Genomic DNA, 16,020 nt, shown 5'->3' with positions numbered 1-16,020 from the left:
AGAACGATCAGAGGAGATGGTGAAGAACCTTCCTCATATCTGGAACTGCCAAGACACCCCCCCACCCTACTGCTTGGAGCCCCTGCCTTGCACAGAGCTGGACAGGAAGTTAAATTCTAGGGCGGGGAGCAGGGCCTAGGGGTAAAATGCTTGCCTACAATGCCCAAAGCCCTGGGTTGGACTCCTGGGTACCACATACATAGAAGAAGCTGGAAGTGGTGCTATAACTCAAGTGGTAGAGCTCTAGCCTTGAGGAAGACCAAGGACAGTGCCTAGGACCTGAGTCCAAGCCCAGGACTGGCAAAAAAAAAAAAAAAAAAAAAAAAAAAAGCAGACCTTCTAGTTGTAGTGCCTACAGCTCTGTGTCCTGTTGCTCACTTCTGAGTCTCTGAGATGGGTATAAAGGATCTTTCCCTGTCCAGACCAGCTTGTCTTTCTAGAAGCTTCACACTCCAGTAGAGGAGACTTCAGGGAATTCCCCAGCCAGTCCTTCCCCTCAGCTGTTAGTATTCTTGGCAATAAAGGGATGGGAGAGGATGCATGCCTGCCTGCCTTCCTGCATGTGTGTGTGTGTGTGCCTCCTAGGTAGGGCTGCTAAACCTGCCTGATCAGAGAAGGCCTCACTGTCCCCCTCTCCTCCCTAAACCCCTCCCACCCCTCTGTCCCCCTCTCCTCCCTAAACCCCTCCCACCCCTCTGTCCCCCTCTCCTCCCTAAACCCCTCCCACCCCTGCCTCCATCCTGGCTGCCTTTTGATGTGTGTTGTCTACATGGAGTGGTCAGGCTTTGCTATCACATGGCATGCTTGTGCTTCTTTGTATTGAGAATGGCTACCTGCCAGTTCTGCAAGAGCACAGGTCTCCACACAAAAGCGCTGACATCATATGAATACAGGATTGCATGTATGGTTTCTTGGGGCTCTTATAACAAGAGACCATGAGCTGGATGCTTTAAACAACAGAAATTCATCCTGTGATTCTCTGTAACCCTAAGTCCAAGAGCTAGGTTTGAGGCCTTGCTGTCTCTGCTTCTTCCAACATGTGTGAGCTCCAGACATTCTCTTGTGGCTGTGTCACTCCAATTTCACAGCTGTCTGCTGGTGTCTCCCTGTCCAAATTTCTCGTTAGGTATAAAGATGCCTGGCAGTGCATCAAGGCCCATCCTGCGTAGAGTCCCTCAGGTTTCATCCCTCCCTCTCCTCATTCTTCTACTGATGATCAAGCTAGACATGCATGCTAGATAAGTATTCTATTGCTTAAGCCATGCCCTAGCTTTTTTCTTTTTCTTTCTTTCTTTTTCTTTCTCTTTCCTCTTTCTTTTTTCCTTTCTTCCTTTGTCTTATTTATTTATTTTTTTTTACCAGTCTTAGGGCTTGAACTCAGGGCCTGGAACTGTCTTTGAGCTTTTTTTTTTCTTTCTTTCCCCCCCTCAAGGCTAGCACTCTAACACTTGAATCACAGCACCACTTCTTGCTTTTTCTGTCTAGGTGGTACTGAGGAATGGAACTCAGGGCTTTGTGCATGCTAGGCAAGCACTTTACCACTAAGCTACACTCCCAGCCTCTGCCTTAGCCCTTTTATTTGTATTTTGTTTTCGAAACAGGGTGTCTTCTGAGGCCTTTTTGTAGCTGAAATCACAGATGTGTGCCACCATCAAACTCAGGATTCATTTCTAAAAATGCCTACATGTGTTCTTTTTTTTTTAAATTGTATTTTATTGTTGGGGTGATATATAGAGTAGTTACAGTTACATTCATCAGGTAGTGGGTACATTACTTCTTGAAAATTGATACCCCTTCCTATGTTTTTCTCCTAGTTCCTCTCCACCACCCCCTGTGTTTCGGTTTTTTTTTTTTTTTTTTGCCAGTCCTGGGCATGAGCTCAGGGCCTGAGCACTGTCCTTGGACTTTCTCAAGGCTAGAACTCTACCACTTGAGCCTCAGCACCGACTTTTTTTTCTATGTATGTGGTACGGAGGAATCGAACCTGGGTCTTCGTGCATGCTATGCAAGCACTCTACCACTAGGCCAAACTCCCAGCCCCACCCCATGTGTTTTATCTTAACTAATTATATTTGTGAAGACGTGTGTGTGTGTGTGTGTGTGTGTGTGTGTATGTATGCCATTACTTGGGCTTGAACTCACAGACTGTTAAACGCTATTTTTTTTGTTCAATTCTGATACTCTGCCATTCTAGCTGTAAGGACAGACTGGCTCATGACCCATATGATTCCTTCCTTCCCTGGGAGAAGAGGCACAGGCCCCAGCTCATCCATGGATGCAGTCAGGAAGTTCCTCTGGGCATGGCTGGCAAACAGTATCTGTCTGGAGGAAGGGATGTGACCATGGCAGATGTTTGCTCCCATCTGGGGACATTTGTAGCTGTCATCCCCAGGAGAGCTCTAGGCTGGAGGAGGGTGAAGGTCAGGGATGCTGCTGGCATCTTGCAGCGCTCAGGATACACCTAGAGAACAACGTGCTCAGGATAGGGACAGGTTCACGCTTGTAATCCTAGCTATCCAGGAGGCTGACATCTGAGAATAGTGGTTTGAAGCCAGCCCAGGCAGGAAAGTCTGTGAGACTCTTGTTTTATTTTGCCAGTCCTGGGGCTTGAACTCAGGGTCTGGGCACTGTCTTGAGGCTTTTCTCAAGGCTAGAGTGCTACCATTTGAGCCACAGTACCACTTCCGGCTTTTTCTGTGTATGAAGTACCAAGGAATTGAACCTGTGATTTTGTGCATGCTAGGCAAGTACTCTACCACTAGGCTAGGCCATGCTGCCAGCTCCTGTGAGACTCCTTTTTTTGGTTAGTCATGGGGGCTTGAACACTGGGCCTGGGCAATGTCCCTGAGCTCTTCATCTTGAGACTACCACCTTACGTCTTGACCACAAAGATTCCAGTTTTCTAGAGGTTAATTGGAGATTGAGTCTCATAATCTTTAGTGCCCAGGCTGGCTTTGAACTGTGATCCTCAGATCTCAGCCTCCTGAGTAGCTAGGATTACAGGCGTGAGCCACACCATCCGGTGTCCTGTGAGACTATTATCTCTAAAAAAAAAAACTACTTTGAAAAGCCCCGAAGTGGTGCTGTGGTTCAAGTGGTAGAGCTCTAGCCTTGAGAAAGCTCAAGGACAGTGCTCAGGCCCTGAGCTCAAGCCCCCAGGACTGGCAAAAAGAAAAAATAAAAAGTCAGAGACCCTGATTTCAAGCTCCAATAATACCTCCCCCCCACACAAAGGGGCACGAACTGTCTTGTGACTGCTTGCAGGGTCTAATATACACATAAATGGGGTCTAGATGCCCACATTCTTAGACACACATGTGTCATGTGCACAAGCCTCAGGTAAGCTTACATGTACAGGTTTCTCCCCTGGAACAGATTGGGGGCCCTGTAGATGATCCAGGCAATCTGTCTGTGAAGGATAAAGAGCTCCTCTCCAGACAGCCAGGGCCCCACCAGTCTGCACTCAGCGGGAGAAGGCCAGTGGGAACAGGAAGTGGGAAGTGGTGCGTGTGTGTGTGTGTGTGTGTGTGTGTGTGTGTGTGTGTGCAATGCACAACTGCAGCTGTGCTTAGCCCTGCCCTGGCCTGCCCAGGCTAGCTGCCAGCCCTGCCATCAGTCCTGCCAGTTGTGCGTCCCCTCCTCCAGACAGATGCCCTAGTTAAAGTGAAGCTTACAGACAAACGGGGTGTCTAGACACCTCCCAGCTGAGTGATAGGGGGCTGGGGCGGCAGGAGGAGCCCTCCTTCCCCCGAATGGAAGGGCTGGCCTGGTAGAGGCAGGAAGTGTGAGCCTTAGCCTCTGCTGCAGCGTTGTTTCCTCTGTCCTTCCTGAGTTGGGGCTGGGCTGGCCTGGGAAGGTGACCCAGGCAGCCTGGGCAAAGAACATCAGGCCCAGGGTGGGGGATGGGCTAGATGGGAAGAGCCCAGGAAATAAATAGCCTCCCAGGTTCCCAGTCGAGGTTCCCTCAGGATTGCCCTGGTAGACTAGCACTGGAGCGGGCCCTGAGAGTTGCTGTCTACACAAAGGAGGCAAACAGGAAATGAGAGGGGGCCATAATAAGGGGTGCCAGAATCCTGCATTAGTTGGCATAATTCCCTGACTCTGGGGGCCCTTTCTTGCCCCCCTCTTTACTTCCTCTCTTCCTTCCCTCATCATCGTAGTTGTTGTTGTTGTTGTTGTTGTTTTCAGTGCTGGCAATGAACCAAGGACCGTGTCCACGTTAAGCAAATGCTCACTTGAATTTTGAGACAGGATTTCACAATGTAATTTAGACTGGCTTCAAACTCAATCTTTCTGCCTCAGACTCCCAAATGCTGGAATTACAGGCATGTACCACCCCACACTGCTCTCTTACCCTGTCTTTCCTTCTTCCCCTTAGCAACCCAGATCCTCCTTTACCAAAAAACTCCCATATGAAAGTTCATGAGCTCCCTATCACGAGGCTAGGACTTGAGCCAAGTGCTCAAGAGCCTGAAATCTGAAGATCTCAATGCAAGGCCAAACCAGTCAAGAAAAGTCCATGGAACTCTTATCTCCAATTAACCAGCACAAAGCCAGAAGTGGAGCTGTGACTCGAATGAAGGACAACTGGCCTGGGAAAAAAATGCTAAGGGACAATACCAACACCCAGAGTTCAAGCCCTAGGATAAGAAGAAGAAGGAGGAGGAGGGAAAAAAAAGATGATGATGATGAGGAGGAGGAGGAGGAGGAGGAGGAGGAGAAAGAGAAAAAGAAAAAGACACTTACCTCTAATTAACCAGCACAAAGCTAGTAGTAGAGCTGTGGCCTAAGTGGGAGAGGGCCAGTCTTAAACACATAAGCTCAGGGACAAACCACAAGCTGAAGCCCCAGAACTGGTTAGAGGCACACACACCCATCCTTTCACCATCACCAGAAATCTCAGCCTGGTCCATGCTTGCAGTTGGGCACACTGGGGCTAACACTGAAGCCAACAGCTCCTTACCCACCCTTGCCTGCTCCCTTTCCCCTCCAGGGGTGGGACTGTGGCTGAATGTGGAGCACGCAAAGACCATCCTGGCAGGTAGTTTGGCCTAGTGGTAGAGTGTTTGCCTAGGGCATGCACAAAGATCCGGGTTTGATTCTTCAGTACCACACATAGAAAAAAGCTGAAGTGGTGCTGTGCCTTGAGAAAGCCCAAGGACAGTGTTCAAGCCCTGAGTTCAAGCCCCAAGACTGGCAAAAAAAAAAAAAAAGGCCATCCTAAGCTGGCTACTCTGGCCATGGGGCACGGCTGATGCAAGCGGCTGTCAGAGGTCCTTCCCATTGGTGACTCACTATGCTATCCCAGTAAGCACAGAAGTGTGGGGATGGAGCCAGGGCTCTTGCTGCCCTATGCCACCGGCTGGTGCTGGGATAGGGAGAGTCTGGACTCTGTGTGTGTGTGTGTGTGTGTGTGACTTCGGAGCTGGGACTTCCAGCCCTAGGGCCTGGCCTGAGGTGACCAGATTAACACTAACCAAGTCTTTGCCTCCCTGGGACTAAGTTATTCTGTCCCTAAGGGAGGTGTGGAGTCAGTGCTATCTGGATGGCCAAAACCCACCTTATTCTACTGATTTGAAACAAGGCATCTTGTTATCATTTGGCCTCCTCCTTGCCTTTTCCCCTGAGAATTATTACCCTGTGATGTCCCCTGGAGGACACTCCCTGGCTCTGGGCACTCTGGTTATCAGGTGCCAGATCCAACAGGAACTAGGGGCAGCACCTCATAGTAGGGTCCCTTTGTTTAGATAGGAGCTTTTAGGGTACATGTGCAGATACTGGGAAGGGTTTAGCCATGTTACTTCTCATGGACAAAGGAATTCTGCAGATGGGCGCAGGCTAAGAATTTTGGCGTAGGGATCATTCTGGATCCTTGTTGGCCGGATGTCATCACTGGGTCCTCATTAAAGGAGGCAGGAGGCCAAAGGTGGAGAGAGAAAACTGTGCTGCTGCTCTAACAAGAAAAAGGAGACAGGCACCAATGACTCAGGACTATAATCTTAGCTACAAAGAAAGCTGAGATCTGACCATTGCAGTTCACAGCCAGTCCTGGCAGACAATCAGAGAGACCTTAAAATTTTTTTTTTTTTTTTTTTTTTGCCAGTCCTGGGGCTTGAATTCAGGGCCTGAGCACTGTCCTTGAGCTTTTTCCTCAAGGCTAGCAATCTTCCACTTGAGCCACAGCACCATTTCTGGCTTTTTCCATGTATGTGGTACCGAGGCATGGAACCCAGGTCTTCGTGCATGCTAGGCAAACACTCTACCACTAGGCCAAACTCCCGGCCCCAGAGAGACTTTTATCTCCAATTAACAGCCCAAAATGCTAGAAGTAGAGCTGTGGTTCAAGTGGTAGAGCATCATCCTTAAGCAAGAAAGCCAAGTGGGAGTGCAAGGTCTTGAGTTCAAGTCCAAATATGGGCACAAAACCTAAACTCAAGGGCTGTGAGTTTGGCCTAGTGGTAGAGTACTTGCCTAGCATGCACAAAGACCCGGGTTCCATATACATAGAAAATAAAAGGCGGAAGTGGTGCTGTGGCTTAAGTGGTAGAGCTCTAGCCTCGAGAAAGTCCAAGAATAGCGCTCAGGCCCTGAGTTCAAGGCCCAGGACTGGCAAAAAAAAAAAAAATCAAAAGGGGGGGCTTGAACTGAGACATAAGTTGGATTGGGATCTGAGGGGAGCCTCTGCAAGTATGATAGGTGAAACTCAGATTCTCCCTGGAGCTTGCACTAGTCCTGCCCTCCCTGGGCTGCTCTACCTTCCCAGTAGGGTTGATGTCAGGCTCTTGTTCGGAAGTGTGTAATCAATTTAAATACCTTTACACCCCCTAAATTGGGACCCCACTCCTATTCTACAGACGAGGGCACAGTCAGCTGGCAGAAGGTAGATTCCAGCTTGCCATCCAGCTCTCCTAACAGTCCCAGGCCTTGAGATGGAGGAGGAATGGGAAAGCTGGATGGGTAAAAGGACTCCTAGGACAGACCCAGTCTGTCCAGCCCTGTGAGTGGAGCAGCTGTGTGTCCGAATCCTTAACCCCATCTTCCTGTCTGGTGTGTCTCTACTGTCCAGCCACCCAGTGACCCCTTCTAAGCAGGTCCCCTGGAGAGCCCGTGCAAGGACCTCAGCAGCCTGAGTGGTTCCTTCTTCTTCTCTTCCTCTTTCTTCTCCTGCTCTGGGTGGTCAGGCCTCTGGTGGGGGGGCACCCCCTCCCCTGCACCCCATCCTCTGTTCTGTCTGGGTTGACAGTCCACAGGGAGACGCAGGGCACCGCGGACTCTTAACTTGAAAGCCGCAGGCCTCCCGGACGTTCACCGAGACGCGCACGCGTTCTAGTTCTGGGGACTGGGCCCCTCGGCCCTGGGGGCGGGGAGCCGTTACCCCAGCAACGCGCTTGCGTCAGAGAACCAGGGGGGCGTTCGGGCTCCGGCAGGGCGGTGGGCGGGGCCTGTGCACTCGACCAATGTCTTTTCAGAGAGTTAATGAGAAGGCGTGGTCATGGATTGCACTCTAGCCAATGAACCTGTTGTTTTCGGGCTGCTGAGCAGAGCCTCGGTCCTCTTAAAGGGACCGCGCGAGTCACACTGTGACTTTCTGGCCACTTTTGGTTCTCCCCCCCCCCCACTTCGTGTCTCTATTTTCTGGGGGAGAGGGCACGACTGTAATCCAATGTCCACCTTCAGGGCATAGATTCCGGCTCTCCAGCTGTCTGCCACCTCCTCTTGGTCCTTTAAATCTTGATGTTCCTAAGGCTGGTCCCAGACAATTATTCCACCCACTCTGGGAGAAACCAGAATAATTTATCTGGATTTTTAAACCTCGTCTTCGTGTGTGTGTGTGTGTGTGTGTGTGTGTGTGTGTGTGTGTGTGTGTGTCCTGGATCTTAGCTCAGGCCATGGGCCCTGTCCCTGAGCTCTTTTTTTGCTCAAGGCTGATACTCTACCCCTTTGGGACACAGCTTCACTTCTGTTTTTTGGTGGTTGATTGGAAATAAGAGTCTAACTGAATTTCCTACCCCAGGCTAGCTTTGAGCTTCAATCCTCAGATCGCAGACTCTTGCATAGCTAGGATTACAGGAGTGAGCCATCAGAACCCAGCACCAGTACCCATTAGAAGTGACAGATGATGTTGCTATAAGCTACAAAGTCTGCTTCATTCAGCAGGCCCAGGAGACCAGCACAGCTCAGTCCCACTGGCCCTACAGGTGTAACCAGAAGACCTTGGTTTCCTGTGGCTGTCCTAACAGGGGATCAGCACGACTGCATTCTCAGTCCAAGAGTGGGCAGTGAATAGCTAGCCTTCACCATCCAGAACCTTCCCCTTGGACTCAGCAGGTGGTCTGCTTAACTCTGGATATGGACATGGGTTGGGAAAACAGAATTGAGCTGCTGTAGAATGTCTGTGGTGGGGACTGGGAGTTTGGCCTAGTGGTAGAGTGCTTGCCTAGCATGCACAAAGACCCGGGTTCAATTCCTTGGTACCACATACTTAGAAAAAGCCAGAAGTGGTGCTGAGGCTCAAGTGGTAGAGTTCTAGCCTTGAGAAAAATCCAAGGACAGTGCTCAGGCCCTGAGCTCAAGCCCAGGACTGGCAAAAAAAAAAAAAAAAAAAAAAAAAAAGAATGTCTGTGGTGACCCCAGCCACTTCCCTGTGTCATGACTCTCAAGACTGTTAGGGCCTCCACTAGCCTTATACCTGTCACTTAAAAAGCAGCTGGCAGGGGGCGGGGGAGGGGAGGGTAAAGGGTACCAAGACATGTGAAAGGGTATCAATGTATGTGAATTAATGCACCTTCTATATGGCAAATATCATGTAACCCTTTTATTAATTACAATAAAAAATAAAAAAATGATGAAAAAAAAAAGCAGGTGGCATCTGGTCAAATAATGAAGTTTCCATGAGGCTAGGGGTTTTGGCTAGTGGTAGAGTGCTTGTCTAACATGCTCGAAGACCAGGGGTTTGATTCCTTGGTACCACATATATAGAAAAGAGCCAGAAGTGGTGCTGTAGCTCAAGTGGTAGAGTACTAGTCTTGCAGAAAGCCCAGGGACTCAGGCCTGAGTTCAGTCCCTAGGACTGACCAAAAAAAAAAAAAATAAAAAAAAAAATGTTTGCAACACTGAGCAGAGCGGAGCTGTAGGGGCTTAAAATTAACTGAGCTTGACTTTGTACCAGATCAAACTAACTAATCATAGGAAGGGCAGGTCAGCAGTTCTTGTCAAAGCTCAGTCTTGTCCCTGAGGTTGAGAGGAGACTAGAGGCCCAGGGCCCATGGATTGCTCTTTGCTTCCTTGGTGGTTCTCACCAGGGGAAGAGTCCCTGTTCAGGGCTATGCGCAGGCAGAACTGTCCTGTCTGTGGGGTTCATTTTCTATCCGCTGATTCTGGCTTGGGAAGAGGGCAGAGGCCCCAGAAATATCTAGGAATGTGGGCCATGCCCCAAGGGTGGTTCCCGGGCAGTGGTACCAGAGGTCAGCAGAAGTGCACAATAAACAGCAGCACAAACACCAGTGCTGGACAGGAGGAGGGCACAGTGCCAGGAGGTGAGGACAGCCCAGTGCCCAGTGAGTGGGTAACAGCTCAACAGTGTGCTTGTCCACATGTGGAATGTGGATAAGGCACTGCCACACACACTTTAGTGTAGAGAGTCACCAGGCTCGGTGACACAACCAGCTGCAAAAGGCCTCATGGTGCATGGCTCCCTCCGTGGGAAAAATAGAGAGCCAGGTGTGGTCGCCAGTCATGGGGCTTGCACTCAGGCCCTGGACGCTGTCTTGGAGCTTTTTTTCTTTTCCTCAGCTCTACCACTCTGAGCCACAGCTCTACTTCTGGCATTTTTGGTAGTTAACTGGAAATAAAAAATCTCAAGGGCTTTGAACTGTAATCCTCAGGTCTGTTTCCTGAGTGTCTAGGATTACAGGCATGAACCACTGGTGCCTATTTTTTTGTTTTGTTTTGTTTTTTTGCCAGTCCTAGTGCTTGAACTCAGGGCCTGACTGCTGTCCTTGAGTTTTCTCAAGACTAGAGTGCTACCACTTGAGCCACAGCACCATTTATAGTCATTTTTCTATATATGTGGTACTGGGGGATTGAACCTAGAGCTTTGTGCATGTTAGGCAAGCACTCTACCACTAGGCTGAACTCCCAGCCAATTGGGCATCTTTTGAGGTGATGGATTATTCTGGAACTGTGTAGAGGTAGTTGTTACACAACATAGTAAAAGCATTAAGAGCTCTTGAACTGGTGTTTCAGATGAATGGATGGAATGGTGAATTTCATCCCAACAAAGGAGTTTCACTGTAGCCCTGGGTGCCACGTGTGGTCACCTAGGTGACCTTGGTGATTTGACAGCTTCTTGTAGATGTCAGGGTAGCAAGACTCCTGAATTTCAGTGCTTGGTTTACCAACAGGTAAACCAAGGCAGAGAACAAATCTCTAGAGCCAGAGAGGCAAAGGTTATCCCAATGTGCTCTACAGACAGTAGGGAGAGCACAGGGCTGAGAGGAAACATGTGAGAACTCGGACTCTGAGGAAGGACACTATTGTGAGCTGATGTGAGCACAAGGGACAAAACAGCCAGCTGTCACTGGCTCACAGCTATAACCTTAGCTCAGAAGGCTGCGATCTGAGGATCATGGTTTGACGCTAACCTGTGCAGGAAAGTCCATCTGATTTTTGTCTCCAGTTAACTAGCAAAAAAACTGGAAGTGGAGCTGTGGTTCAAGTGACAGAGTGCCAGTCTTGATAAAAGAATGAAGCAAAAACATGAGGCCATAGGTTCGAGAAAAGCTCAGGGATAGTACCTAGGCCCCATGTTCAAGCCTCATGACCAACCAAATAAAAAAGGAGTATTTTTGGCAGTTCAGTCTCTGGAGATGAATATTCCAACTACCTTGTGTGAGGTTGGGGAGGGGGAGTAGGTGGGTGCAGGCTGTTACTGGGGAACAGACCCAGAGACTGAATGCTTTCTATGCAATCAATAGCTCTACCACTTGAGCCTTGCACCAGTCCAGGGTTGTTTTTCACTCATGTGAACTGAATCCTAATCACTGTGAACCCCTGGGCTTGCCACTTCTGCCCAGAGAGGAAAGGCAAGATGAGGCTTGAGCAGTACAGGCTGTGCCTTGTTGCCACTCTACCTTTTTGTGGTTACATCCGGGGTGATATGGTGCCCTGAGTGTGGGTGGTAGTGTCTTCCTGGCTGAGCGTTGGCCTGCTTAGACTCACTTCAGTTCTGTAGCTTCAGACCTTGCCTCATACTAATAGGACAGGAAATGTGTGGTTTAGAGTTGCTGTCTGGGGTGACTTTTTTTGGGGGGGTGGTGGTGCCTGTCCTGGGGCTTGAACTTAGGGCCTGATCACTGTCCCTGAGCTGCTTTTGCTCAAGGCTAGCACTCTACTAGTTCTGTTTTTGCTTTTGTTTGTTTATGTAGTACTAAGGAATGGAATCCAGGGCTTTGTGCAGGCTAGGCAAGCACTGTGCCACTCTACCACTCTACCACATTCCAGCCCTCCCTGAGCATTTTGAGCTCAAGGTTAGCACTCTACCACTGGACCCACAACTGTATTTATGGCTTTTTGGCAGTTAATTGGAGAGAAGAATCTTACCTTGTACTTTCCTGGCTTTGAATCATGATTCTCACACCAGCCTCTTGAGTAGCTAGAATTTCAGGTATGAGCCACTGGTCTCTAGCCACGAGCCTAGCTGGGTAACATCTTTTTATTTATTTATATATTTATTTTTGTTCTTGTACTTGGGTTTGAACTCAGGTCTGGATACTGTCCCTTAACTAACTTATTCACTCCGCCACTTGAGTTACACCTTTATTTCTGGCCTTTTTTTTTTTTCCCTTCTGGTTAATTGAAGATAAGAATCTCCCTGTCTCACTTGCCCAGGCTAGCTTTGAACAGGAATCCTCAGATCCCAGACTCTTGAATAGCTAGGATTACAGATGTGAGCCACAATCGGCCAGCATGGGGTGATTTCTTATGCAGCAGCCACTAATGAATGACTGCAGCTAACTAGAGCATGATGATTGGTTAAAGGCCACTATAGTTTCAGGGATAGGCTCATGCAAACTCCACATTCTGTAGTCAGCGCTGGATGGAACAAGCTGATGTCTTAAGAATGCCTTGGGCTTGGTTGATCTGAAGCCAAGATGTCTCAGTTTTGCTGTTCCACCAGCCAGCAGAATTTCCCAGGAGGCTTAGGAAGTTTCCACTAGCCTCAACCTGAACCTTGGGTTTCTCTCCTTCCCTGACTTGCAGCGCCCTCTAGGGATGAGTAGCCACAGTACAACACCTGGCAGGTACAGGGCTGTAGGAACCTGTCCTGTTGGGTTTGGAACCAGGGCATTTTTACATTCAAAAGGACTTGGAGAGTTCTGTCCCCACATTTTACATGTAACATAAGGAAATTTCAGGGTGAATTTGTCAGAGATCTAAAGCCACAGAGCTTGATAAAAATGGTGGAGACACGAATCACCCCTCTGCTCGCTCTCAATCTGATTTTTTTCTTCCTTTTTGGTGCCTGTCCTTTGGCTTAGGGCCAAAGGTCCTGCTTTGGCTGGTCAGGGCCTTACCTTTTTTTTTTTTTGGTTGTGGGACTTGAACTCTGGGCCTGGGTACTATCCCTGAGTTCTTCAGCAAATGCTAGCACTCTACCACGTTGAGCCACAGCACCACTTCTGGTTTTCTGGTGATTCATTAGAGATAAGAGTCTCAGGGATTTTTTGTGCCTGGGTTGGCTTTGAACTGCAGTCCCCAACTCTTGGTCTCCTGAGTAGCTAGGATTATAGGCATGAGCCACCAGCACCCAGCCCTTAGCTTTTCTCTATTGCTTTTTTTTGTTGTTGTTGTTTGTTAGTCATGGGGTTTGACCTTTGGGCCTAAGCACTGTCCCTAAGTTCTTCAGCTCAAGGCTACTGCTCTAGTACATTGAGCCATAGCACAACTTCCAGCTTTTTGGTGGTTAATTGGAGATAACAGTCTCATGGACTTCAGTGCCTGGGCTGGCTTTGAACCTCAGTCCTCAGATCTCAGCCTCCTGAGTAGCTAGGATTACAGGTGTGAGCCACTGGTACAAAGCTGTATTGCCTTCTTGCAATACTGGGGACAGGTTCAGTCAAGGAAAGTACCATCAAAATACATCCTGTGTCTGACAGTACTAGCCTTTCATGTATTTGACTTCTGCTCAAGGCTGGTACTCCACAAGTTAAGGCACGGCTCTACCTCCTGCATTTGGAGGTTAATTTTATAGTTTCATCGACTTTTTTTTTTTTCCTGCCGATCCTGGGTTTGAACTCAGGGTCTGGGTACTGTCCCTGAGCTTCTTTTCCTCAAGGCTAGCACTCTACCACTTGAGCCACAGTATTACTTCCTGCCTTTTCTGTTTATGTGGTACTGTGGAATGGAACCCAGGGCTTCATGCATGCTAGTCAAGCACTCTACCACTAAGCCACTTTCCCAGCTTCTCATGGGTTTTTCTTCCTGGGCTGGCTTTGAACTGTGATCTTCAAATCTAGGCTCCTAAGTAGCTAGGATTACAGGTGTGAACCACCATTATTCAGCAAATCATTTCTTCCTTTAAACTTTCCTTCCTTCCTCTTTCCTTCCCGCCTTCTCTCCCTTTTTCTTGCTTGCTCACTTGCTTTCTTCTGGTCCTGGGGCTTAAACTCATGGCATCGGCATTGCCCCTCAGCTTTTGTGCTCAAGGTTAGCACTCTACTACTTGAGCGACAGCTCCATTTCCACCTTCTCACTGGTCAATTGCAGGTAACAATTTTCCTGCTTTGGCTGGCTTCAAAACACAGCTCTCAAGATCTCAGCCTCCCCAGTAGCTAGAATTATAGGTATGACCCTGGCCATTTTGTTATATAAAGTCAGCAAGATAGAGATGGGGTTGATGTGGAAGGAAACTCAGACAAAATAAAACCTGGAAAAACTATGAGGTCCCATATTAACCTCTTTTTTTTTCTTTTTTTTTTTTTGCCAGTCCTGGGCTTGAGCTCAGGGCCTGAGCACTGTTCTCAGGCTTTTCTCAAGGCTAGAGATCTACCACTTGAGCCATAGCACCACTTCCAGCCCTTTTCTATGTATGTGGTACTGAGGAATCGAACCTGGGTCTTTGTGCATGCTAGGCAAGCACTCTACCACTAGGCCAAACTCCTGACCCTTCTCCCCGCTTTTTGTTGTTGTTGGTTGTAGGACTTGAACTCTGGGCCTGGGGGTTATCCCTGAGCTCTTCAGCTCAAGACTACCACCCTAGTCCTTGAGCCACAGTGGCACTTCCGGTTTTCTGGTGGTTAATTGGAGATAGTCTCACAGATTTTTGTACCGGGGCTGGCTTTGAATGATGATTCTTAAATCTCAGCCTCCTGAGTAGCTAGGATTATAGGCATGAGCCACCATATCCAGCTTCCTCCTCCTCCTCCTCCTCATCTTTCCTCTTCTGTCAGTCATTGGTCTTGAACCAATGGGCAAATAGGATGGGGCATCTATTGTGTGTGTGTGTGTGTTGGACATGGGGTTTGAATTCAGGGCCTATGCCTTGTCCCTGAGCTCTTTTGCTCAAAGCTAGCATTTTATCACTTTGAGCCACAGCTTCACTTGTTTTCTGGTGGTTAATTGGAGATCAGTCTCAAGGAGTTTTGTGCATAGGCTGGAGCCAAGCCCTAAGACTGACCAGGGGCAGGAAGAGGATAGGGAAGGGGGAAAGTCACAAACTTTTTTTTTTTTTTTCCAGTCCTGGGGCTTTAACTCACTGTCCCTGAGCTTCCTTTGCTCAAAGCTATCACTCTACCATTTGAGCCACAGTGCCACTTCCAGCTTTTTCTGTTTATGTGGTACTGAGGAATCGAACCCAGGGTTTCATGCATGTTAGGCAAACAGTCTACCACTAGATTATGCTCCCAGTCCCCTCACAGACTTTTCTGCCTGGGCTCACTTTGAACTGTGATCCTCAGATCTCAGTTTCCTGAGGAGGTAGAGCTGTAGTTGACCTGTGCTCAGCTTTTAATCTCTTTTATCTAGATGTTTCTGCTTTCCTATTATCTTCCTAGCCTTTGTGAAAGGTAAATTACATCCACAGATTTTTTTTGGTAGGTCATGGGGCTTGAACTCAGGGTCTGGGCATTATCCTTGAACTTTTTTGCTCAAGGCTAGTACTCTACCACTTTGAGCCACAGTGCTACTTGTTTTTCTGGTGGTTGGTTAATTGGAGATCAGTCTCATGGACTTTCCTGCTAAGGCTGGCTCTGAACCATGATCCTCATATATCAGCCTCTTGAGTAGCTAGGATTATAGATGTAAACCACCAGACCCATCCCCTCCACAGATTTTTAGTAGAGCAGTCACTGTAATATCTCTGAGGCCTTGGAAGAGATCCTTTGTCAATGCCAAGTGTGGTGTCTGGCATCCGCAGGCTTTCCTTTGGGGTAACAAATAAATGATAGCCAGCAGCTCTGAGTATGAAAACGACAGTTTATTTTGATCTCTGTATGAGGGTGGGGAAGGGCTTCTCAGGGACAGCGTGGAGTAGGGGAAAACGAAGACCTGTTCAGAAGCACCTTTCCCTGGGCAGGTTGGGTACTTGCCAGGACAATAGCATGGCGGGCACAGTGGTGGCAGGGTCTGTCTGACTGTGGTGTTTTTGGGTAGGAGATACATTCAGTTAAGCCACTCCTGACTCTCAGAGGCCCTTGAGGGCTTGGCCTTTGTGTCTACCCAGGGCTTCAGTACCCACCTATCCTGGTGGCTTCTGAGAGAACTACACACACACACCCCTCCCCTGACACAGAGGTGTGAGGTTTGAACTCTGAGTCTGGGGGCTGTTCCTGAGCTCTTCGGCTCAAGGCTGAGCTCAAGGCCCTACCCTGGAGCCACAGCACCACTTCTGGTTTTCTAGTGGTTAATTGGAGATAAGAGTCCCATGGTCTTTAGTGCCCGGGCTGGCTTTGAACTGTGATCTTCAGATCTCAGCATTCTTAGTAGCTAGGATTATAGGTGTGAGCCACCATGCCCAGTTTG

The sequence above is a fragment of the Megascapheus bottae genome, chromosome 1 (assembly GCF_031878675.1).
Source record: "Megascapheus bottae isolate mThoBot1 chromosome 1, mThoBot2.hap1, whole genome shotgun sequence".
NCBI classification, from domain to species: Eukaryota; Metazoa; Chordata; class Mammalia; order Rodentia; family Geomyidae; genus Megascapheus; species Megascapheus bottae.
The sequence above is the reverse complement of the archived record's forward strand: the minus strand, read 5'-3'. Positions refer to the sequence as shown.